The following is a 27,012-nucleotide window of genomic DNA, read 5'->3' on the forward strand; positions in this document are numbered from 1 at the left end:
AATCGCATAACTAAACCATTAGTGCTTCATCCGAAGATGTATCTTTTAGAAATTTAATTAAATAAGTCATTTATAAAAAATTAAATAATTAATTGATTACTCAATAAATAATTAATCGATTAATCAATAAATAATTAATAGATGAAATGATTAATCAATAAATCAAAAATATCCTTGATAGCCACATCACTTGGTCACTCATGTCCAAATATTAGCTTCCCAGCTCAAAAGGTGCCTGAGATATTGGCCAAATGAGAAAGAAAATAAATAAATGATTAATAATGAAAATAAATAAATAATAATCATAAAAAAATTAAATTAGTAATCAATTTGGTCAGAGAACACATAAACTACCACTATTTCATCAGAATCTGTAACTTTAAAAAAAAAATTTTTTGGGTCATTAATCGAATAATTAAATAATTAATCGATTAATTGATTAATTAATAAATCAAAAATATCCTTTGCAGCCAAATCACCTGGTCATTGGCATGTCCAAATATCAGCTTCCTAACTCAAAAGGTGCCTGAGTTAATAATGGTCAGAAGAGAAATGAAATTTAATTAATTAAATAAGTACTTAATTAAACGCTAATAATTAAATAACTCCTCAATTAATTGATTATTCAAAAAACAAAAAATACCGTATTTGACAAAGGACTTGCTCACTACTGTGCCGAAATTTCAGCTTCCTAGCTCAAAGGATGGCTGAGATATCGTCCGGACAACCAAGAAAGAAAGAAAGAAAACAAACAAACAAGAAACCAGAGTGAAAACTGAGTACTCTCTTTCAGCGTGCGTCACTGCCGAGCCCCCTTTGGTGCCCGGCAATGACGATTTGCAATGCCTGGAGATGGCATAGGAAAGGAGCGGTGTACAATTATTTACTCTTTGAAACTGGGTATAGTATAGAACTCTGGGTATAGTTCTCAAGTCACTCTGGATTGTGACTTGAAGAATGAATTGGAGTTGTAATGTAATGTAGGGATGCAAGGTAAAATTGAGTGATGGAATTATTGGGATTGCTATTAAATGAGAATTTTAATAGGATTTTAATGGGATTTTAATAGGATTTTAATGGGATTTTAATGAGATTTAATGGGATTTTAATGGGATAAATTGGGAACATTCAAATGTTGGGTTGTGCTAACGTTTCCACAACGTCGCCACAACGTTTCACTTTCGTTGTTGCAACGTTTTGCTCCAACGTTTTGTGAACATTTAAATGTTGGGTTTTGCTAACGTTTCCACAACGTCGCCACAACGTTTCACTTTCGTTGTTGCAACGTTTTGCTCCAACGTTTTGTGAACATTTAAATTTTGGGTTTTGCTGACGTTTCCACAACGTCGCCACAACGTTTCACTTTCGTTGTTGCAACGTTTTGCTCCAACGTTTTGTGAACATTTAAATGTTGGGTTTTGCTGACGTTTCCACAACGTCGCCACAACGTTTCACTTTCGTTGTTGCAACGTTTTGCTCCAACGTTTTGTGAACATTTAAATGTTGGGTTTTGCTGACGTTTCCACAACGTCGCCACAACGTTTCACTTTCGTTGTTGCAACGTTTTGCTCCAACGTTTTGTGAACATTCAAATGTGGGGTTTTGCTGACGTTTCCACAACGTCGCCACAACGTTTCACTTTCGTTGTTGCAACGTTTTGCTCCAACGTTTTGTGAACATTTAAATGTTGGGTTTTGCTGACGTTTCCACAACGTCACCACAACGTTTCACTTTCGTTGTTGCAACATTTTGCTCCAACGTTTTGGGAACATTCAAATGTTGGGTTTTGCTGACGTTTCCACAACGTCGCTACAACGTTTTACTTTCGTTGTTGCAACGTTTTGCTCCAACGTTTTGGGGACACTGAAATGTTAAATAAACCGGATAAGAATTCACGAGTTATTTAATTATGAGCGATTAATGAAGTACTCATTTAATTAATTACATTTCTTATTAAATTACAGTAATTACATTACAATAATTACCTGAGGTAATTACAGTAATTACAGTTCCGGTAATTACAGTAATTACAGTAATCATTACAGTAATTGCAGTAATCTTATTACAGTAATTACATTACATTAACTCAGGCACCTTTTGAGTAAGGAAGCTGATATTTGGACATGACACTGACCAAGTGATGTGGCTGTCAAGGGAAATATTGATTTATTGATTAATCATTTAATAAATTAACTCGTTGATTTATAAATGACTTATTTAATTAAAAGTCCTCAGAGATACATCTTCGGATGAAATACTTACAGATTGGTTATGCTAAGAGCCAATTGATTAAGGAAAATATTTTGTCATATTGGCCATATTGGCAATTTCGTGGCCATATTCGTGGCAACTCAGTTAGTGCCACTGCACCTTTAAAATGCATCCCTGCGTTCATTTTTTCAATCGATTGAGTTGAAATTTTGAACAATCGGATCTGGACTGTCGCTGTTAACGACTCTAGCATGCACTCGTCCAATCAGGATGGAGCGGTATGGTCCCCGGATCATCACTGCCCGCAGTGTTAATTAATTTTACTTTTTCTTTTGGTCATATAATTTTGAAGACATGCATGTAATTGTGAAGTTGGAAATGTTTGGAAATGTTTGGAATGAAATGGATAGAGGAAATGTTTGTTCTGTTGAACGGAATAAATGTTGTTTATTTTTGTAGGTGGGTATTTTTGTGTATTTTGGATATATTTTCACGACTAATTCCAGTTAACATCCTGCAAAATTTGCTCGTTTTTCTGGCCGAGTCGAAATTGCGTTGAGGTCCTATGGCATGCGCCATTAAAAGCGCTGTGTAATGGTTGAGCTCCCTTTATTTCGTTTTGGTCATGCGGATGAGCAGACAAAGTGACGAATGCTGCGGCTGGAGCAGTAGAAGCGATGTTTTAATTGAAATGATGTAATTTAATTCAACGTGGTAGGTGGGCAACACCACAAAGCATACCTTCTTTTAAGGTGTGTATAAACCCATGAACATTTCAGCAATCAATACGATGCTGAAATGATGTAATTTAATTCAACGTGGTAGGTGGGCAACACCACAAAGCATACCTTCTTTTAAGGTGTGTATAAACCCATGAACATTTCAGCAATCAATACGATGCTGAAATGGTGTAGTTTAATTCAACGTGGTAGGTGGGCAACACCACAAAGCATACCTTCTTTTAAGGTGTGTATAAACCCATGAACATTTCAGCAATCAATACGATGCTGAAATGGTGTAGTTTAATTCAACGTGGTAGGTGGGCAACACCACAAAGCATACCTCCTTTTAAGGTGTGTATAAACCCATGAACATTTCAGCAATCAATACGATGCTGAAATGATGTAATTTAATGAGTAATTTAATGAGTAATTTAATGAGTAATTTAATGAATAATTGAAGGTGTAATTTAATTGTGTAATATGGTCGACCTTGGGTTTGTTTGGGTTTTGTTGTTTATTTTTGTAGGTGGGTATTTTTGTGTATTTTGGATATATTTTCACGACTAATTCCAGTTAACATCCTGCAAAATTTGCTCGTTTTTCTGGCCGAGTCGAAATTGCGTTGAGGTCCTATGGCATGCGCCATTAAAAGCGCTGTGTAATGGTTGAGCTCCCTTTATTTCGTTTTGGTCATGCGGATGAGCAGACAAAATGACGAATGCTGCGGCTGGAGCAGTGGAAGCGATTTTTGAATTGTTCAATGATTATTCGATATTGTTATGACTTATTGTCAATAGGTATACTAAGTGGCCATGAGGTAGCCTGTTGCTATGTACAGTTTTATTCTAGTGTTGATTATACCACATAGCTGTGGTGATAAAGGAAATGTTCGTTTAAATAGATGATTATGATAGGACCATGACTATAAAATCATGATGATTATTATGAATGATATCATAGGGTTCAAATGCTGAATGATTGCATGAACTTGGGAAAGAACTTTCAAGCCCTATGGGATAAATTGGGTGTTACAAGCGATGGAGTTTCAAAATTTAGCATGATTGAAGGAATTTTACAGTCTTATTTCAGGAGTTTTACGAAATTTAAATTGCCAAGAGATTTTGGGTACTATTAAAGGAAAAAATGATGAGATATTTTTTCCAATGAACTTTAATATCTGCCATCCATTTTGGCTGTCTCACAAATGAAGGATGAGTTGCCTTTAGTGGTTGCAAAGAAAATTTGTGGAGACCAGGCAAAATGGGGAAATATGTCAGATATGACCCTAGGACAGGACGGTGATTCATCAATTGACATGAGGTACGAACCAGAGGTGACGACCGATAAAATTCGATCTCAGTCAATGGATGGACCTGTCCTGATATCATTGGGGAAAGGGCTTATGCAAGGAGTCATCCAAAATGATTAATTTGATTTATTGATGAATATTGATGAATTAATTGAAATTGAATAATTGATTAAATTGTTGATTGATTGAATCTAATTGATTGAATTTAATTGAATAAAATTAACTGAATAAATTGAACTGAATAAATTGAATTGAATATATTGATTGTCTGATTGATGAAAATGCGGTCTCAAGAAAGAAGCTTTGATATCTTTGCGAGATATTAACAATGTGGAGACAACCTGGGAAAATTGAGCAAGGTGGTGAGTTTATATACAGATATATATGTGCGGTTACCATTGTGTGATTTCCCCGTCAACAGAGCGGACACCTGAGGATTCACCCATTTCATACTGACCCTCCGGCTCATCTGCAAATACTGATCTGTGAGATTGGATTGTGCAAAAGCCACAGCTGAGGGAGATTCTCTGGAAATCACCGTGTGAACAGGTGGAGAGATCCTTCCTGGAGGTACGAGTGAAGCTTTAGAGGAACCTGGAACAAGCTACAACACATCCAACGCTACTTTGATAAAAGGCAGAATGGGAAATGGAGCCTGCAAGAATACACAAGGACAACCAGAGATTCCACAAAAAGGTACTTGTACACATCATATGTACGACCGTTATGGTGCCGAAGCTATAAGGCAGGTCGAGAATTGGTATTTGTGGACAAAGGGACATGATGAGGAGTTTCCAAGAGATGGTACATTTGAGCGAAGTCGATTGGAAAGATTGGAACAAAGATTGAAAGCCAGGAAGACACAGAATCTAACGGTAGACTGGCTTGCATTCCATCTTTGGGATGGTGAATCCAGACAACGGGAACAGCAAGAACGGATAACGGATCTAGAACTTAAAATAAAAAGGATACAGGATACAGTGGGGGAGACAAATGCACAACTGCCCTCGAAATTAGGAATGAAAGTGACGGTTGTCCCATCTGATTTCCAGTTGTCTCCCCAAAAAGGACGGTACAGAGAATTTTTTCGTGTTTCAGGAGACAACGAGAGATTGCAGTGGCAACTCAGGGATGTAGAGATGCAGCCCAGCAATACAAATGCACAGGTGCACAGATCAGACAACGACAGAAACCGGTGTTTCAAGTGTGGACGGATGGGACATTGGAAAAGAGGATGTCTGTATACCAAAAGGAAGACAAGTTAATAGGGTAAACCAAGATCAAGGGTACCAGTGCTGACCGATACCTCAGACAATGATTAGGCCTTCATTGCTGCAAATCCCAAATGATGATTGGCCTCAACAGATTCGATTACTGGACAAACATGAATAACTGTCGATGATTCTTGGGTCTGAAAAGTTTTCGGAGCAAGAATTATTCATTTTTTCTTTTGCTTGTAAGCAAATTAGTAATTAATTGATCACATGCCGAAATTGGATCTTTTATGTTGGGCACACAATTTTAAATTTACAAAGTTGGAACAATTGCTTTGCAAATTTTTGAAACCAAGGGACAAGGGTCACATGATGATCAGGTGGGAATGTCGGACTAGTGTTCCGCATGATTGATAGGTCAGTGGTCGACTGACATGCAAATGGGTGTGTAGTCAAATTTGGATAAATTATGGTGGGAACTGAAAGGGTAATTTCAATGTGACATCATAGGGGTTTTCTAAGAATAGAATTTTAGTTTATTGGTGTATTAGCATTTTTAATTTGATTGACAAATTTTATGAAATTGAAATAAAATTGACACCCATCTGATCTGTAAATAATGGTTCCAACGCAAACAAATATGCATAATGCATGTGTGTGTGTGTTTTTGTGTATCAATCTTACAAGATTGTTGACACCGACAGTGTGCCTTGTCTGAAAATAGATAGTTCCAATGTGGGAGTACACAATGTGGGAGTACAAAAATGTGGGAGTACAAAATTAGCCAAATTTGGGAGAGGTCTTACACTGACTTCCCAGAGTATTCTGCTCACGGATTTTTATATATATAAACTTGAATTTTATCAGCATATAAATTGTGCTGTATGTATGGATGTGTTTTAGGCAGAGATGATATGGGAAAATAGTAAAGAAAATTTTGCTGGTTTGAACTATTGTGAGTTTTCAGTTCTGGAGTTTAAACAAAGTCACTGGTTAACAGATGAGAAAGGATAGTAAATAAATTATTCGCTGCTGGGCAAATTAAGTACGATATTACTAAGACTTATGAGAGCTATTGTTCCGCCTTACAGCAGTGGAAAATTATTGGGAAAAAATTAGATCCAACATAATGAATCTATAAAAGAATGTGATAGGGATAATATCCTCAATTTGTACTAATTATTTGATTGTGGGTAAAGGAATTAAGTTATCGTAGTGGATTGTTAACAGCAGCCTGAAAATGTCCTGAGAGTGTGCATCCATGTAATCAGAAATCCCAGATTTGTTTTTTACAAACAACATTTTGGTAGAGGTCTTGTGTGGAACACTTCCTTGGTAGATAAAAAACGGTACTGCATGCTGGCAGCCACTTTTGCGGCCAGTTAGGCCAAACAAATTGAGAGGAAATTGTAGTTAAATACGTAAGTTACACATGGCTATTTGGGAAAAAAAAAAAGGAAATTTGTTGAGATGGGAAACATTTTTCGAAGGTTTATTAAGGTGTTATAATATGACATGTGGCAAGGCAAACTATTGGATGGGAAAATTAGATCTGGCTATAGAATAAATTTATTGACCCCTTGAAGTTAATTCTTCGAATCATTGTTTCACTGGCATTTTTTGTTCAAATTGGAAATAGTTTGGTAGAGCTTTGGTTAAAACCTTTGGTTGCGGTATCTTGGAACGAAATGATAAACCATAGGAGATTGATAAGAATAGAAAAAATATGGACCCAAAATAGAAAGTTGGATTCATGCCCCTCATTGCAAGCAAGCACATGGGGCTAAGGTGGACGATCCCACAGAAAATGAGGCTGCACCTAGCAGCCCAGCAGAACATTCAGTGGTAGATAAATGATAGTCGTGATTTACAGTCATTTGAAATACATTTTAACACCCCTTGCATTGATAAACATTACATTTTCAACATGTGATATTCCTACTTGGAATAGTGACATTTATTTGCCTACATGACATACAATTACCTGCTGATATTAATACAACATGAGTGAAAAATGTATCACAACTACACTCATGATCAGGGGATTGAGTTCAACCCCGGGAGATAGGGGGATCAGGGTAAGACAAATAATCTGATTATGTTACATATTAAGGGATTTTCTTTATTTACCTTTTAGGAAGCTTGTTAGTTTGGTATATAATGTTAAATGTCATCGACATATAACTATGTCATAGGTATGAATATATACAAGGAGTAGCAGACTTGTTTGTTGGTTTAGTAGTTATATTGGCAATTGTTTTAGTGGTGGCTTGCTTGAAAGCCTTAGTGACGGTGTGTTTGAATAAGGTAACCAACAACACGATGATAACGCATGAAGTGACAAATGAGGAAAGAAATGTGGAACCAGAAAAGGAAGACTTTTATGGCGACATAAATACTGAGATTAAAAGATTAAATCAAGTTATGTTGCAAATGAATACAGTAGAATTAAGATAATGGCATAACGACAATGTTATGAGTTGTGCCAATTACAATATCAGTGAACTCATATCACCACGAGTGACACACTGTTAGGAAAAAGAGGGAAAAGAAAAAGTGGAGAGGAATTATGGTAATAATACATTATGCTTAATTTGTTGGTTTGGGAAAGAAAAAAAAATTGTTGTTGGGAATTAGGTATTCCCGTTTGTGATTGTAATCATATACAATGCTATTCTTAGTTTAGTAATAAAATACATACCTGATTGAATATTATTTGTGTGACGCATATAAATGAATATAACTTTTTGTGTTAAGGAAAAACAACAAATTGTTGAATGTGAAACTGTCGGAAGATATACATGATTATGCTGATTTCATGGTAAGATGTACCCTATCTGATTCAGTGTGTGCGGAAAGCAGATTCAGATGTGACTGAGCATAAAGATAAGACGAGATCACATTTTGGAGGGATTGCTAAGGGAATTGGGAAGAAGTTCGAGAAAGAAAATTTGTGGCTAAAAAATGAAGTTAATCATGGCATACACCCTCTTTCTCAAAGAATGATGAAGACATTCTCCCGTGTAACTTGGAGATGAATGCTTACCTTCACCAAGGAAATTTATGTGACCATTTGCCTGGATCACACTGCAACATATGAAAAAAAGGCGATCACTTACTCTTGTTCGAAGGCTTCGAACATTCACCACATCAGAAGTTGCAGGACAACGACATATTACCTGCAACCTCTGTGAAATGCGGGGACATATGTTATTACTTCACCAACGTCCGGGGAACCAGCATGGAGCTGCAAAAAACGGCTGTGCCCTTGTCACAACAGCTGTGCACGATTCTGCTGGTTGCTCCTGGTAAGGACCATGAATGACCTGAACACCATGGTCCCAACATCAGTGTGGATGCATCCGGCATCCCTGTTCCACATCTTGCTGGCCAATCAACGTCACACCAATACTTGCTGCCCACTCACAATGAGGGAGGAGGCAAGTCGACTACAACTGGGTGAAGGCCTTGTTCAGGAATTACTATGGTTTACAGCAAAAAGTGGCAAGAATGCTACAATGAGAGCAGGGTCAGTCTATGACTCCGCAATGTTACCACAACAGCGAAATCCTACACGAAGTAGTGCAGGAGCTATGAAGACATTAGGAGAAAATGTTTCATACCAGGATTCAAACACAAGTGATCAGCCCTTCCTTTCAAACAAAGTCAACATTTGTGTGGAGGCAAACGTTTTTTTACCAGATGGTGCAGATGCTTTACAAAACTTGAAAATGAAGTGAAATTGTTGTATCTTGGTGATGGTGAAGTGTTGTTTTGAAAATATATTTGTGATGCAAATGCAATAGATTGAACGATATGGAAGGAGTCAATGACCAACGAAATGTTTTGTGATTCTTGCAGGATGACGGTGTATGCCCAAGGGAATTTGATTACCAAAGTGATTGATTATTTACTTATACTTGTAATGATGTTTACTTGTAGTGATTGATTGTTTACTTATATTGATGTTTAGATTAATGGTTAATATAAACAAAAAACAAAAAGATGAGGGAATTGTGGAAGTGTAACTCAGTGTAACTTATTAATTGGCACTGGTAACTTATTAATTAACCTGGTAACAAAGCAGATATATTTTACATGCAAACTCTGTGAAAGACGAGTTTGTAAATGAGTCAGGAATGCGCCCGAACATGATAAATCTCTTGTCCACCTGGTCACAGCCCCTGGCTGAAGCACCCCCCTATCGTTTGGTAAACGGAACTCACAACAGGAGGGGAGCGAGCTGATACCAGGACTTGGTACATGCATGACCTCGGGGCATTAGCAGAGAGGGGATTAAAATCCAGTTTGTCCATATAAACGAGAGCAAACGTGGAGTCGACAGAAGCTGCTGCGAGGAGCTCTGACCAACGGGAGTGTCGGAAAAACATCAGCCGAACGAGAAGGACCATGCGAAAAGAGTTAACCTGATCCATTATATTATGCGGTATTATTTGGTAAATGGAATGAAGTGAATAACCAGTTAATAAACCAGACCTTTTTTAAACCTGTGTCCGGTCATTGGAGTCCTGTGAGTCTCGCAGCTACAAATTCTCCAACACTCTCAATACCTCGTCCCAACCCTCTCAACGCCTCGTCCCGACCATCTCAATGCCTCGTCCCGTCCCTCTCAACGCCTCGTCCCGACCCTCTCAACGACTCGTCCCGACCCTCTCAACGCCTCGTTCCGACCCTATCAACGCCTCGTCCCGACCCTCTCAATGCCTCGTCCCGACCCTCTCGACACCACGTCCCCAGCCTCTCGACACCTCTTCCCCACCCACTCAACACTTTGTCCCCACCCTCTCTACACCTCGTCCACAACATCTCAATACCTCGTCCCCAACCTCTCAATACCTCATCCAGACCCTCTCAACACCCCGTCCTGGCCCTCTCAACACCTCGTCCCGACCCTCTCAACACCTCGTCCCGACCCTCTCAACACCTCGTCCCGACCCTCTCAACACCTCGTCCCGACACTCTCAACTCCTCGTCCCGACCCTCTCAACACCTCGTCCCCATCCTTTCAACACCTCTTCCCCACCCTCTCAACAGTTCGTCCCCACCCTCTCTACACCTCGTTCACAACCTCTCAATACCTCGTCCCCAACCTCTCAATACCTCGTCCTGACCCTCTCAACACCCCGTCCCGACCCTTTCAACACCTCGTCCCCAGCCTCTCAATACCTCTTCCCCACCCTCTCAACACCTCTTCCCCACCCTCTCAGCACCTTGCCACCACCCTCTCGATACCTCATCCCCCAACCTCTCTATACCTTGTCCCGACCCTCTCAACACCTCGTCCCGAACCTCTCAACACCTCGTCCCGACCCTCTCAACACCTCGTCCCTATCCTCTCAACACCTCGTCCTGAGCCTCTCAACACCTCGTCCCGACCCTCTCAACACCTCGTCCCGACCCTCTCAACACACCGTCACGACCCTCTCAACACCTCGTCCCGACCCTGTCAGCACCTCGTCCCGACCCTCTCAACACCTCGTCCCGATCCTCTCATCACCTCGTCCCGACCCTCTCAACACCTCTTACTGACCCTCTCAACACCTCGTCCTGACCCTCTCAACACCTCGTCCCGACCCTCTCAACACCTCGTCCCGACCCTCTCAACACCTCGTCCTGACCCTTTCAACACTTCGTCCCCACCCCCTCAACACCTCGTCCCGACCCTCTCAACACCTCGTCCCGACCCTCTCAACACCGCGTCCCGACCCTCTCAACACCTCGTCCCGACCCTTTCAACCCCTCGTCCCACTGAGCGCCGATTTGCATTCAATTCATAGATCACCAGTTCTCAACTTTTTAGCGCCTGAAATGTCGTGCGAATTCATCACTGCTCGGGTTGTTTGGTTGCATCATCACTGCTCGGGTAGTTTGGTTGCAACATCACTGCTCGGGTAGTTTGGTTGCATCAGCATCCTCGGGTCAGGAATTCTGATTTTAAAAACCGCAACGTTCCGCTGCACTCACGGGTTATTCCTTTAACTAATGAACCATCTGTTGTCATTGTTACTCCCGCTAGGGAGTAATGCATTCCATCGTGTGTGTGTGTGTGTTCATGTGTGTGTTCGTGTGTGTGTTCGTATGTTTGTGAACAAGATATCTGGAAAGGTTCTGAACGGATTTGGATGAAAGTTGGTGGTGTGGAAGTGTAACTCAGTGTAACTCATTGGTTGGAACTGGTAACGAACCAAGGTACGAGCAGGTGGTCGTAAGAATGTCAGGAATGCATCTCGCCCTGTCGAAGCTGGGAGTCCTGTTGTGTAGCTTTAGCACGGCCCCGGGCTAACACACATTCCCAAGCCTTCACTATTGACTTGGGACATCGGGATGCAAAGAGGGTGAAGGAACTCCCCAGCAGGGGGGCGAGCATGCATGACCTCGGGGCATTTGCGGATAAGGGATTAGCGTGACAAGGCCCATATAAACCAGAGCAAACTATGAGTCAGGAGCACTTGCCACGATAACCCCTGCCCGACGGAACGAACGAGCACTCATCATCGGAACCTCTGCCCGATGGGAATGGCGGAGGAACATCGGCTGAACAAGAAGGACCATGCGGATAGAGTGACCTGGTCCATTGAGTTAAACGGTAGTTATTTGGTATTGGAATGAAAGTAAACAACCACTTTAATAAAGTCATGACCTTTTGTAACCTGTGACATCATTGGAGTCTTGAGTCTCACCTACACTTCCACAACAATCTGGAGGCACCGCTGGATTTTGAGTGGACGTCGCCAAGTTAAGCATGGCGTCCATTATGAAATATGAATTCTGAAAATGGTGGAGGATGTGTGTGGGGGGCTTGCATTCCATAGGTAATCCAAGGAGTGTAAACGTATTTTTTGTCACGACCGTCCGAGGTAAAAGTCACGGATGGAACGTTTTAAATGATTCTATTATTCGTGTGCTTGCGAGGATATGTACGTTATACACTGGGTGTGAAGAGCCTTGCTCTGGTCTGCAGGCAAATCGGCTCATGAAGTGCACCATGAGGCGATTTGTTTGCCGGTTTGGTAAGGTTCGGTAAGGTCCGTACACGTGTACAATCGTGTACACCCATTTTAAATAAATAAATAATTTTTTTCAGTTTTCCCGCCATGTCTAAAACTCGTTTGATTACAATATAAATTAATGACAGACAACGCCATCTCATGCCGGTCCAGAATTATTGTGAAAGATGGCGATTGGATGAAAATTGCATACCGACACTCCCTCACTGTCCCTCATTGTCCCTCATTTCCATTTCAGCTACCTGTCTCTTGCTCCCGCTCCTTCTCCCTCCCCTCCCTCTAGTTCCCATTGGCGGACGTTTTGCGAGAAGCAAAGCGTTTTGCAGGAAGCTTCCAGGAAGCTTCCAGGAAGCAAAGCCAGGGCTGTTGTTTTTTCGTGTTTTCCCTCTGCTCCCTGTGCTTGATATATAAATCCCATTCAAAAGTCAAGTGAATCGGATGAAAATTAAGGATTTTTTGAAATTGTTGTTGACTTTGGCCTATGTTGAATAAAATAGTTGTGGGTTGAACTAATTGACCGATATATAAATCCCATTCAAAAGTCAAGTGAATTGGATGAAAATTAAGGATTTTTTGAAATTGTTGTTGACTTTTGGCCTATGTTGAATAAAAAGTTGTAGATTGCACAAATTGACTGATATATAAATCCCATTCAAAAGTCAAGTGAATTGGATGAAAATTAAGGATTTTTTGAAATTGTTGTTGACTTTTGGCCTATGTTGAATAAAAAGTTGTAGATTGCACTAATTGACTGATATATAAATCCCATTCAAAAGTCAAGTGAATCGGATGAAAATTAAGGATTTTTAAAAATTATTGTTGACTTTGGCCTATGTTGAATAAAATAGTTGTGGGTTGAATTAATTGACTGATATATAAATCCCATTCAAAAGTCAAGTGAATTGGATGAAAATTAAGGATTTTTTGAAATTGTTGTTGACTTTGGGCTATGTTGAATAAAAAGTTGTAGATTGCACTAATTGACTGATATATAAATCCCATTCAAAAGTCACGTGAATCGGATGAAAATTAAGGATTTTTTGAAATTGTTGTTGACTTTGGCCTATGTTGAATAAAATAGTTGTGGGTTGAACTAATTGACTGATATATAAATCCCATTCAAAAGTCAAGTGAATCGGATGAAAATTAAGGATTTTTTGAAATTGTTGTTGACTTTTGGCCTATGTTGAATTAAAAGTTGTAGATTGCACTAATTGACTGATATATAAATCCCATTCAAAAGTCACGTGAATCGGATGAAAATTAAGGATTTTTTGAAATTGTTGTTGACTTTGGGCTATGTTGAATAAAAAGTTGTAGATTGCACTAATTGACTGATATATAAATCCCATTCAAAAGTCAAGTGAATCGGATGAAAATTAAGGATTTTTTGAAATTGTTGTTGACTTTGGCCTATGTTGAATAAAATAGTTGTGGGTTGAACTAATTGACTGATATATAAATCCCATTCAAAAGTCAAGTGAATTGGATGAAAATGAAGGATTTTTTGAAATTGTTGTTGACTTTTGGCCTATGTTGAATTAAAAGTTGTAGATTGCACTAATTGACTGATATATAAATCCCATTCAAAAGTCAAGTGAATCGGATGAAAATTAAGGATTTTTTGAAATTGTTGTTGACTTTGGGCTATGTTGAATAAAAAGTTGTAGATTGCACTAATTGACTGATATATAAATCCCATTCAAAAGTCAAGTGAATCGGATGAAAATTAAGGATTTTTTGAAATTGTTGTTGACTTTGGCCTATGTTGAATAAAATAGTTGCGGGTTGAACTAATTGACTGATATATAAATCCCATTCAAAAGTCAAGTGAATCGGATGAAAATTAAGGATTTTTTGAAATTGTTGTTGACTTTTGGCCTATGTTGAATTAAAAGTTGTAGATTGCACTAATTGACTGATATATAAATCCCATTCAAAAGTCACGTGAGTCGGATGAAAATTAAGGATTTTTTGAAATTGTTGTTGACTTTGGGCTATGTTGAATAAAAAGTTGTAGATTGCACTAATTGACTGATATATAAATCCCATTCAAAAGTCAAGTGAATCGGATGAAAATTAAGGATTTTTTGAAATTGTTGTTGAATTTGGCCTATGTTGAATAAAATAGTTGTGGGTTGAACTAATTGACTGATATATAAATCCCATTCAAAAGTCAAGTGAATTGGATGAAAATTAAGGATTTTTTGAAATTGTTGTTGACTTTTGGCTATGTTGAATAAAAAGTTGTAGATTGCACTAATTGACTGATATATAAATCCCATTCAAAAGTCAAGTGAATCGGATGAAAATTAAGGATTTTTTGAAATTGTTGTTGACTTTTGGCCTATGTTGAATAAAATAGTTGCGGGTTGAACTAATTGACTGATATATAAATCCCATTCAAAAGTCAAGTGAATCGGATGAAAATTAAGGATTTTTTTGAAATTGTTGTTGACTTTGGCCTATGTTGAATAAAATAGTTGCGGGTTGAACTAATTGACTGATATATAAATCCCATTCAAAAGTCAAGTGAATTGGATGAAAATTAAGGATTTTTTGAAATTGTTGTTGACTTTTGGCCTATGTTGAATAAAAAGTTGTAGATTGCACTAATTGACTGATATATAAATCCCATTCAAAAGTCAAGTGAATCGGATGAAAATTAAGGATTTTTTAAAATTGTTGTTGACTTTGGCCTATGTTGAATAAAATAGTTGTGGGTTGAATTAATTGACTGATATATAAATCCCATTCAAAAGTCAAGTGAATCGGATGAAAATTAAGGATTTTTTGAAATTGTTGTTGACTTTGGGCTATTTTGAATAAAAAGTTGTAGATTGCACTAATTGACTGATATATAAATCCCATTCAAAAGTCAAGTGAATTGGATGAAAATTAAGGATTTTTTGAAATTGTTGTTGACTTTTGGCCTATGTTGAATAAAAAGTTGTAGATTGCACTAATTGACTGATATATAAATCCCATTCAAAAGTCAAGTGAATCGGATGAAAATTAAGGATTTTTTGAAATTGTTGTTGACTTTGGGCTATGTTGAATAAAAAGTTGTAGATTGCACTAAATGACTGATATACAAATCGCATTCAAAAGTCAAGTGAATTGGATGAAAATTAAGGATTTTTTGAAATTGTTGTTGAATTTTGGCCTATGTTGAATAAAAAGTTGTAGATTGCACTAATTGACTGATATATAAATCCCATTCAAAAGTCACGTGAATCGGATGAAAATTAAGGATTTTTTGAAATTGTTGTTGACTTTGGGCTATGTTGAATAAAAAGTTGTAGATTGCACTAATTGACTGATATATAAATCCCATTCAAAAGTCAAGTGAATCGGATGAAAATTAAGGATTTTTTGAAATTGTTGTTGACTTTGGCCTATGTTGAATAAAATAGTTGTGGGTTGAACTAATTGACTGATATATAAATCCCATTCAAAAGTCACGTGAATCGGATGAAAATTAAGGATTTTTTGAAATTGTTGTTGACTTTGGGCTATGTTGAATAAAAAGTTGTAGATTGCACTAATTGACTGATATATAAATCCCATTCAAAAGTCAAGTGAATCGGATGAAAATTAAGGATTTTTTGAAATTGTTGTTGACTTTGGGCTATGTTGAATAAAATAGTTGCGGGTTGAACTAATTGACTGATATATAAATCCCATTCAAAAGTCAAGTGAATTGGATGAAAATTAAGGATTTTTTGAAATTGTTGTTGACTTTTGGCCTATGTTGAATAAAATAGTTGTTGATTGAATTAGTTGATGGATATATAAATCCCATTCGAATTGTAAAAATTGTGGTAACGTTTCTTTGTAACTTTGTAACTTTGTAAAGTTGTAACTTTGTAAAGTTTCAACAAAAGTTGTTGTAAAGTTGTAAAGTAAAGTTTGCAACATTGAAATAATGTTGTTGTAAAACGTTTCCACAACGTCGCTACAACGTTTCACTTTCGTTGTTGCAACGTTTTGCTCCAACGTTTTGGGAACATTCAAATGTTGGGCTTTGCTAACGTTTCCACAACGTCGCTACAACGTTTCACTTTCGTTGTTGCAACGTTTTGCTCCAACTTTTTGGGAACATTCAAATGTTGGGTTTTGCTAACGTTTCCACAACGTCGCCACAACGTTTCACTTTCGTTGTTGCAACGTTTTGCTCCAACGTTTTGGGAACATTCAAATGTTGGGTTTTGCTAACGTTTCCACAACGTCGCTACAACGTTTCACTTTCGTTGTTGCAACGTTTTGCTCCAACGTTTTGGGGACACTCAAATGTTAAGTAAATCGGATAAGAATTCACGAGTTATTTAATTATTAGCGATTAATGAAGTACTTATTTAATTAATTACATTTCTTATTACATTACAGTAATTACATTACAGTAATTACCTGAGGTAATTACAGTAATTACAGTTCCGGTAATTACAGTAATTACAGTAATCATTACAGAAATTGCAGTAATCTTATTACAGTAATTACATTACATTAACTCAGGCACCTTTTGAATAAGGAAGCTGATATTTGGACATGACACTGACCAAGTGATGTGGCTATCAAGGAAAATTTTGATTTATTGATTAATCATTTAATAAATTAACTCGTTGATTTATAAATGACTTATTTAATTAAAATTCCTCAGAGATACATCTTCGGATGAGATACTTGCAGATTGGTTATGCTATGAGCCAATTGATTAAGGAAAATATTTTGTGATGGCCATATTGGCAATTTCGTGGCCATATTCGTGGCAACTCAGTTAGTGCCACTGCACCTTTAAAAATGCATCCCTGCGTTCATTTTTCGATCGATTGAGTTGAAATTTTGAACAATCGGATCTGGACTGTCGTTGTTAACGACTCTAGCATGCACTCGTCCAATCAGGAAGGAGCGGTATGGTCCCCGGATCATCACTGCCCGCAGTTTTAATTAGTTTTACTTTTTCTCTTGGTCATATAATTTTGAAGACATGCATGTCATGATATAGGAAATGTTTGTTCTGTTGAACGGAATAAATGTTGTATATTTTTGTGGGTGTGTATTTTTGTGTATTTTGGATATATTTTCACAACTAAATCCAGTTAACATACTGCAAAATTTGCTCGTTTTCTGGCCGAGTCGAAATTGCGTTGAGTTCCTATGGCATGCGCCATTAAAAGCGCTGTGTAATGGTTGAGCTCCCTTTATTTCGTTTTGGTCATGCGGATGAGCAGACAAAGTGACGAATGCTGCGGCTGGAGCAGTAGAAGCGATGTTTTTTTAATTGAAATGATGTAATTTAATTAAACGTGGTAGGTGGGCAACACCGCAAAGCATATCTCTTTTAAGGTGTGTTCAAATCCATGAACATTTCAGCAATCAATACGATGCTGAAATGATGTAATTTAATTCAACGTGGTAGGTGGGCAACACCGCAAAGCATACCTCTTTTAAGGTGTGTTCAAACCCATGAACATTTCAGCAATCAATACGATGCTGAAATGGTGTAATTTAATGAGTAATTTAATGAGTAATTTAATGAGTAATTTAATGAATAATTTAAGGTGTAATTTAATTGTGTAATATGGTCGACCTTGGGTTTGTTTGGGTTTTGTTGTTTATTTTTGTGGGTGTGTATTTTTGTGTATTTTGGATATATTTTCACGACTAATTCCAGTTAACATCCTGCAAAATTTGCTCGTTTTCTGGCCGAGTCGAAATTGCGTTGAGTTCCTATGGCATGCGCCATTAAAAGCGCTGTGTTATGGTTGAGCTCCCTTTATTTCGTTTTGGTCACGCGGATGAGCAGACAAAATGACGAATGCTGCGGCTGGAGCAGTGGAAGCGATTTTTGAATTGTTCAATGATTATTCGATATTGTTATGACTTATTGTCAATAGGTATACTAAGTGGCCATGAGGTAGCCTGTTGCTATGTACAGTTTTATTCTATTGTTGATTATACCACATAGCTGTGGTGATAAAGGAAATGTTCGTTTTAAATAGATGATTATGATAGGACCATGACTATAAAATCATGATGATTATTATGAATGATATCATAGGGTTCAAATGCAGAATGATTGCATGAACTTGGAAAAGAACTTTCAAGCCCTATGGGATAAATTGGGTATTACAAGCGATGGAGTTTCAAAATTTAGCATGATTGAAGGAATTTTACAGTCTTATTTCAGGAGTTTTACGAAATTTATATTGCCAAGAGATTTGGGTACTATTAAAAGAAAAATGATGAGATATTTTTCCCAATGAACTTTAATATCTGCCATCCATTTTGGCTGTCTCACGAATGAAGGATGAGTTGCCTTTAGTGGTTGCAAAGAAAATTTGTGGAGACCAGGCAAAATGGGGAAATATGTCAGATATGACCCTAGGACAGGACGGTGTTTCATCAATTGACATGAGGTACGAACCAGAGGTGACAACCGATGAGATTCGATCTCAGTCAATGGATGGACCTGTCCTGACATCATTGGGGAAAGGGCTTATGCAAGGAGTCATCCAAAATGATTAATTTGATTTATTGATGAATTAATTGAAATTGAATAATTGATTGAATTGTTGATTGATTGAATCTAATTGATTGAATTTAATTGAATAAATTTAACTGGATAAATTGAATTGAATAAATTAAATTGAATATATTGATCGTTTGATTAATGAAAATGCGGTCTCAAGAAAGAAGCTTTAATATCTTTGTGAGATATTATCAATGTGAAGACAACCTTGGAAAATTGAGCAAGGTGGTGAGTTTATATATAGATATATATGTGCGGTTACCATTGTATGATTTCCACTTCAACAGAGCAGACACCTGAGGATTCACCCATTTCATACTGACGCTCTGGCTCATCTGCAAATACTGATCTGTGAGATTGGATTGTGCAAAAGCCACAGGTGAGAGAGATTCTCTGAAAATCACCGTTTGAACAGGTGGAGAGATCCTTCCTGGAGGTACGAGTGAAGCTTTAGAGGAACAAACTACAACACATCCAACGCTACTTTGATAAAAGGCAGAATGGGAAATGGAGCCTGCAAGAATACACAAGGACAACCAGAGATTCCACAAAAAGGTACTTGTACACATCATATGTATGACCGTTATGGTGCCGAAGCTATAAGGCAGGTCGAGAATGGGTATTTGTGGACAAAGGGACATGATGAGTTTCCAAGAGATGGTACATTTGAGCGAAGTCGATTGGAAAGATTGGAACAAAGATTGAAAGCCAGGAAGAGACAGAATCTAACGGTAGACTGGCTTGCATACCATCTTTGGGATGGTGAATCCAGACAACAGGAACAGCAAGAACGGATAACGGATCTAGAACTTAAAATAAAAAGGATACAGGATACAGTGGAGGAGACAAATGCACAACTGCCCTCGAAATTAGGAATGAAAGTGACAGTTGTCCCATCTGATCCCATTTGTCTCCCCAAAAAGGACGGTACAGAGAATTTTTTCGTGTTTCAGGAGATAACGAGAGATTGCAGTGGCACCTCAGGAATGTAGAGATGCAGCCCAGCAATACAAGTGCACAGGTGCAGAGACCAGGCACCGACAGAAACCGGTGTTTCAAGTGTGGACAGATGGGACATTGGAAAAGAAGATGTCCGTATACCAACAGGAAGACAAGTTCATAGGGTAAACCAAGATCAAGGGTACCACTGCTTACCGGTACCTCAGAGAACGATTAGGCCTTCATTGCGGCAAATCCCAAATGACGATTGGCCTCAACAGATTAGATTACGGGACAAACATGAATAACTGTCGATGATTCTTGTGTTTGAAAAGGTTTTCGGAGCAAGAATTATTCATTTTTTCTTTTGCTTGTAAGCAAATTAGTAATTAATTGATCAAATGCCGAAATTGGATCTTTTATGTTTTGCACAAAATTTTAAATTTACAAAGTTGGAACAATTGCTTTGCAAATTTTTGAAACCAAGTGACAAGAGTCACATGATGATCAGGTGGGAATTTCGGACTAGTGTTCTGCATGAGTGATAGGTCAGTGGTCGACTGACATGCAAATGGGTGTGTAGTCAAATTTGGATAAATTATGGTGGGAACTGAAAGGGTAATTTCAATGTGACATCATAGGGGTTTTCTAAAAATAAACTTTTTGGTCCATTTGCGTATTAGCATTTATAAAATTGAAGGACAAATTTTATGAAAATGAAATAAAACTGACACCCATCCTGATCTGTAAATAATGGTTCCAACGCAAACAAATATGCATAATGCATGCGTGTGTGTGTGTTTTGTGTATCAATGTTTGTGTTTGTTGTCGTTGTTTTGTGTATCAATCTTACAAGATTGTTGACACCGACAGTGGGCCTTGTCTGAAAATAGATAGTTCCATGTGGATGGGATCGAATATCGGAGAGAATTCGAATAAAAAAATTTAAAAAATAGCAATATAATTTGATTATGAAAATTATCACTTTTGTCAAAGGAGATGGAGAATAAAGATTTGATTTGCTGAGTTATGAGCAGCTATTCATTAATAGTAAAAAATTGGGAGTAATCTTGGGATTCCATTGTGATCGAATTTATATGAGAATCAAAGCTATTTATGGATATGAGCTTCATAAAAATGTGGGAGTACAAAATTATCCAAATTTTGGAGAGGTCTTACACTGACTTCCCAGAGTACTCTGCTCATGGATTTATATATACTAGGGCATGCCCGTACTATATATATATCTAAAATTATATCCCCCCCCCTCTATTTACATGAAATGGTTTGGTCCAAAGCGAACGGCTTGCGAGTGGTGACAATCCCCCCCCTCTATTTACATGCAATGGTTTGGTCCAAAGCGAACGGCTTCCGGAGTTTGGTAAAGAAATCGCCATCGCGTGCACAAACGCGCAGGAAAGCGAATGAATCGCAAATTCGTTTTTATTAGTTGTAAAACATAGTTTAACGCCAACATAGTTTGCAAACGTGAAATAAATGAATACGCTCTCAAATGTGCCATCCGAGGCAGAGTGTGCCCGCCACGTTCGGCACACGCGATCGTTCGCTGCTCTCTGATTGGTTGAATCGTTTTTTGGACATAGCTCGGTAAGTAATTGTCCGATTAATATGAAACCTTGAAAAGGCACATCCTCGGGTCCCCAGCAATATACCTGGCAAGTTAAAAGTATATCGGACCCGTGGTTGTCGAGAAACAGCGGTCACAGACAAACGTACAGACGTACAGACAGACAGACAGAGATTACTGGAATTATAGATAGATATATAAACTTGAATTTTATCAGCATATAAATTGTGCTGTATGTATGGATGTGTTTTAGGCATAGATGATATGGGAAAATAGTAAAGAAAATTTTGCTGGTTTGAACTATTGTGAGTTTTGAGTTCTGGAGTTCAAACAAAGTCACTGGTTAACAGATGAGAAAGGATAGTAAATAAATTATTCGATGCTGGGTAAATTAAGTACGATATTACTAAGACTTATGACAGCTATTGTTCTTCCTTAAGCAGTGGAAAATTATTGGAAAAAAAAACAATTTCGATCCAACATAATGAATCTATAAAAGATTGTGATAGGGATAATATCCTCAATTTGTACTAATTATTTGATTGTGGTTAAAGGAATTAATTTATCGCAGTGGATTGTTAACAGAAGCCTGAAAATGTCCTGAGAGTGTGCATCCATGTAATCAGAAATCCCAGATTTGTTTTTACAAACAACATTTTGGTAGAGGTCTTGTGTGGACAAGCACTTCCTTGGTAGATAAAAAACGGTACTGCATGCTGGCAGCCACTTTTGCGGCCAGGTAGGCCAAACAAATTGAGAGGAAATTGTAGTTAAATACGTAAGTTACACATGGCTATTTGTAAAAAAAAAAAAAAAAAAGGAAATTTGTTGAGATGGGAAACATTTTTCGAAGGTTTATTAAAGTGTTATAATATGACATGTGGCAAGGCAAACTATTGGATGGGAAAATTAGATCTGGTTATAGAATAAATTTATTGACCCCTTGAAGTTAATTCCTCAAATCATTGTTTCACTGGCATTTTTTGTTCACATTGGAAATAGTTTGGTAGAGCCTTGGTTAAAACCTTTGGTTGCGGTATCTGGGAACGAATTGATAAACCATAGGAGATTGATAAGAATATAAACAAATATGGACCCAAAATAGAAAGTTGGATTCATGCCTCTCATTGAAAGCAAGCACATGGGGCTAAGGTGGACGATCCCACAGAAAATGAGGCTGCACGTAGCAGCCCAGCAGAACATTCAGTGGCGGATAAATGATAGTCGTGATGTACATTCATTTGAATTACATTTTAACACCCCTTGCATTGATAAACATTACAATTTCAACATTTAATATTCTTACTTGAATTAGGGAAGACAGTGACATTTATTTGCCTACATGACATACCATTATCTACTGATATTAGCGCAACATGAGGGATAATGTATCACAACTACACTCATGATTAGGGGATTTAGTTCGACCCCGGGAGATAGGGGGATCAGGGTAAGACAAATAATCTGATTTATGTTACATATTAAGGGATTTTCTTTATTTACCTTTTAGGAAGCTTGTTAGTTTGGTATACAATGTTGAATGTCATTGACATATAATTATGTTATAGGTATGAACATATACAAGGGGTAGCTCACATGTTTTACAGATGGCTACAGGTGGGACAAGAGGGAGCAAGATACCACGATTATATAAAAGGGGGTGCCTTTGCATGGTTGGGAAACACATTTGGAGGGGTGGTAGCTAAGATACTCCAATATTTGTTTGTTGGTTTAGTAGTTATATTGCCAATTGTTTTAGTGGTGGCTTGCTTGAAAGCCTTAGGGATGGTGTGTTTGAATAAGGTAACCAACAACACGATGATAACGCATGAAGTGACAAATGAGGAAAGAAATGTGGAACCAGAAAAGGAAGACTTTTATGACGACATAAATACTGAGATTAAAAGATTAAATCAAGTGAAGTTGCAAATGAATACAGTAGAATTAAGATAATGGCATAACGACAATGTTATGAGTTGTGTCAATTACAATATCAGTGAACTCATATCACCACGAACGACACACTGTCAGGAAAAAAAAAAAAAGGGGAAAAGAAAAAGTGGAGAGGAATTATGGTAATAATACATTATGCTTAATTTGTTGGTTTGGGAAAATTGTTGTTGGGAATTAGATATTCCCGTTTGTGATTGTAATCATAAACAATTTATTTTCTTAGAGTAGTGCTAAAATACCTGCATGAGTTAATTTTTGAACTATATTAACCTGAAAGCAATTGTGGATGCTATTCTTAGTTTAGTAATAAAATACATACCTGATTGAATATTATTTGTGTGACGCATATAAATGAATATAACTTTTTTGTGTTAAGGAAAAACAACAAATTGTTGAATGTGAAACTGTCGGAAGATATACATGATTATGCTGATTTCATGGTAAGATGTACCCTATCTGATTCAGTGTGTGTGGAAAGCAGATTCAGATGTGACTGAGCATAAGGATAAGACGAGATCACATTTGAAAGGGGTGCTAACGGAATTGGGAAGAAGTTCGAGAAAGAAAATTTGTGGCTAAAAAATGAAGTTAAACATGGCATACACCCTCTTTCTCAAAGAATGATGAAGACATTCTCCCGTGTAACTTGGAGATGGATGCTTACCTTCACCAAGGAAATTTATGTGACCATTTGCCTGGATCACACTGCAACATTTGAAAGAAAGGCGATCACTTACTCTTGTTTGAAGGCTTCGAACATTCACCACATCAGAAGTTGCAGGACAACGACATTTTACCTGCAACCTCTGTGAAATGCGGGGACATATGTTATTACTTCACCAACGTCCGGGGAACCAGCATGGAGCCGCAAAAAACGGCTGTGCCCTTGTCACAACAGCTGTGCACGATTCTGCTGGTTGCTCCTGGTATGGACCTTGAATGACCTGAACACCATGGTCCCAACATCATTGTGGATGCATCCGGCATCCCTGTTCCACATCTTGCTGGCCAATCAACATTACACCAACACTTGCTGCCCACTCATAATGAGGGAGGAGGCAAGTCGACTACAACTGGGCGAAGGCCTTGTTCAAGGAATCATTATGGTTCACAGCAAGAGTGGCAAGAATGCTACATGGAGAGCAGGGTCAGTCTATGACTCCGCACCGTTACCACAACAGCGAAATCCTACACGAAGTAGTGCAGGTACTTATAAAGACAGAAGAAAATGTTTCATACCCGAATTCAAACACAAGTGATCAGCCCTTCCTTTCAAACAAAGAATCAACATTTGTTTGGAGGGAAACGTTTTTGCCAGATGTTGCAGATGCTTTAAAAACTTGAAAATGGTGAAGCAAAATTGTTGTATCTTGGTGATGGTGAAGTGTTGTTTTACAAAGATATTTGTGATGCAAATGAAATAGATTGAATTAACAATATGGAAGGAGTCAATAACCAACGAAATGTTTTGTGATCAGATTCTTGCAGGATGACGGTGTATGCCTAAGGAAATTGTATTGATGTTTACTTGTAGTGATTGATTGTTTACTTATATTGATGTTTAGATTAATGGTTAATATAAACAAAAACAAAAAGATGAGGGAATTGTGGAAGTGTAACTCAGTGTAACTCATTGGTTGGAACTGGTAACAAACCAAGGTACGAGCAGGTGGTCGTAAGAATGTCAGGAATGCATCTCGCCCTGTCGAAGCTGGGAGTCCTGTTGTGTAGCTTTAGCACGGCCCCAGGCTAACACACATTCCCAAGCCTTCACTATTGACTTGGGACATCGGGATGCAAAGAGGGTGAAGGAACTCCCCAGCAGGGGGGCGAGCATGCATGACCTCGGGGCATTTGCGGAGAAGGGATTAGCGTGACAAGGCCCATATAAACCAGAGCAAACTATGAGTCAGGAGCACTTGCCACGATAACCCCTGCCCGACGGAACGAACGAGCACTCATCATCAGAACCCCTGCCCGACGGGAATGGCGGAGGAACATCGGCCGAACAAGAAGGACCATGCGGATAGAGTGACCTGGTCCATTGAGTTAAACGGTAGTTATTTGGTATTGGAATGAAAGTAAACAACCACTTTAATAAAGTCATGACCTTTTGTAACCTGTGACATCATTGGAGTCTTGAGTCTCACCTACACTTCCACAACAATTGGATGATTGCCCTTGCAATAAGGAAGAATTGATTTGTTTTTGGTGAAGCTCAGGATATTATTCCGGATCCAGGAATTTTTTGAAGGATTTTTTACCATTGCAAGACATGGCTCTTTTTTTTATATTATCTCATATATATTCTATATTTAACATTGTGATATGAAAATAGTTTTCATATTTGTTGTAAATGTAGTTTTAACTCGTGGATGTGCGTTAGAGTGGTGTATTTCTTTTAGCAGCGTCGTCTTCAATGTTCTTTTTTTTTTTCTTCTATTAAAGACATATTCTGTCATTTTAAAACCACCAAAGTGTGTATAGTCCGGCAGCTAAGCTAAATATAGCATAACAATTGTGCATTTTTGTGAGGAAATCACCAAATTTGGCACACTAGTAGACGATCATATTATGAAAAGATCTGGATATTGGGCCATCTCAGATTCAGAGATTTGATTTTTGCAAGATTTGCAGATTTTGCAGATTTGCAAGCTGAGATTGCAACGCCAGGGATGGCCGACTCCTTCCTGCGAGCTGCCCACGTCACCCGCACAAGAAGAGCTCATCAAATCACTGCAGCAGCACTGCACATCCTGCAACACCGTGCGTATGAACGCCACTGTATGACATATGCTGATGATGCAGAAGACCTGCCTGAGTTCGAAGATTGGTGTCACCAGAGAGGAAAAGACATTCCCAAATTTCAGTACTGGGCAACAGTGCTGGAACTAGAGATGTTGGTACTGTTTTACGTGCATTCTCTGCGGCAGGCTTCATTCACGATGTACCTTGATGCCCTGACAGAACTGGTCCCATGGTTCCATGCCTTAGACCACACACACTATGCCAGGTGGGTCCCTGTTCACCTGAGGGACATGGCTGCACTCCCAATGAAGCACCCAGATGTCGCCAGAGAATTCAGGGCTGGCAACTTCACTGTACGGAAGACGAAGGTGTTCTCTTCGATCCCAATCAAATCGAAATCTTGCAAAAATCAAGTCTCTGAATCTGAGATGGCCCAATATCCAGATCTTTTCATAATATGATATTCTACTAGTGTGCCAAATTTGGTGCTTTCCTCACAAAATGCACAATTGTTATGCTAAGTTGCCCCACTATGTGCAGGGTAAGTATGCTATGAATACCATCTAGTTGTATCAAGCAATCACACGAAACGTACTCGTTGTAACATCAACGGTTTAATTAGAAATTTGCAACACAGCGCAGCATGCCCATTGGACCTCAAAAAAAACCCGTGTCCGCTCAGCTCCTCCCACTCTCCAAGCCCCACGTCACTTCCGTTTTCCCAACATATGAATTATAACGTGTGAATTCGAAACATAAATTACACGT

General features: G+C 38.3%; 1 protein-coding gene across 5 annotated transcripts in view; it reads right to left on the reverse strand.

Moving 5' to 3' along the window:
* LOC144888257 (E3 ubiquitin/ISG15 ligase TRIM25-like) overlaps positions 1-27,012 on the reverse strand; it is a 1,054,438-nt gene that overhangs the window by 579,543 nt on the left and 447,883 nt on the right. The gene's annotated exons all lie outside the window — the stretch shown is intronic.

This window comes from Myxine glutinosa, chromosome 1, assembly GCF_964187855.1.
Source record: "Myxine glutinosa chromosome 1, kmMyxGlut1.1, whole genome shotgun sequence".
Lineage (NCBI taxonomy): Eukaryota > Metazoa > Chordata > Myxini > Myxiniformes > Myxinidae > Myxine > Myxine glutinosa.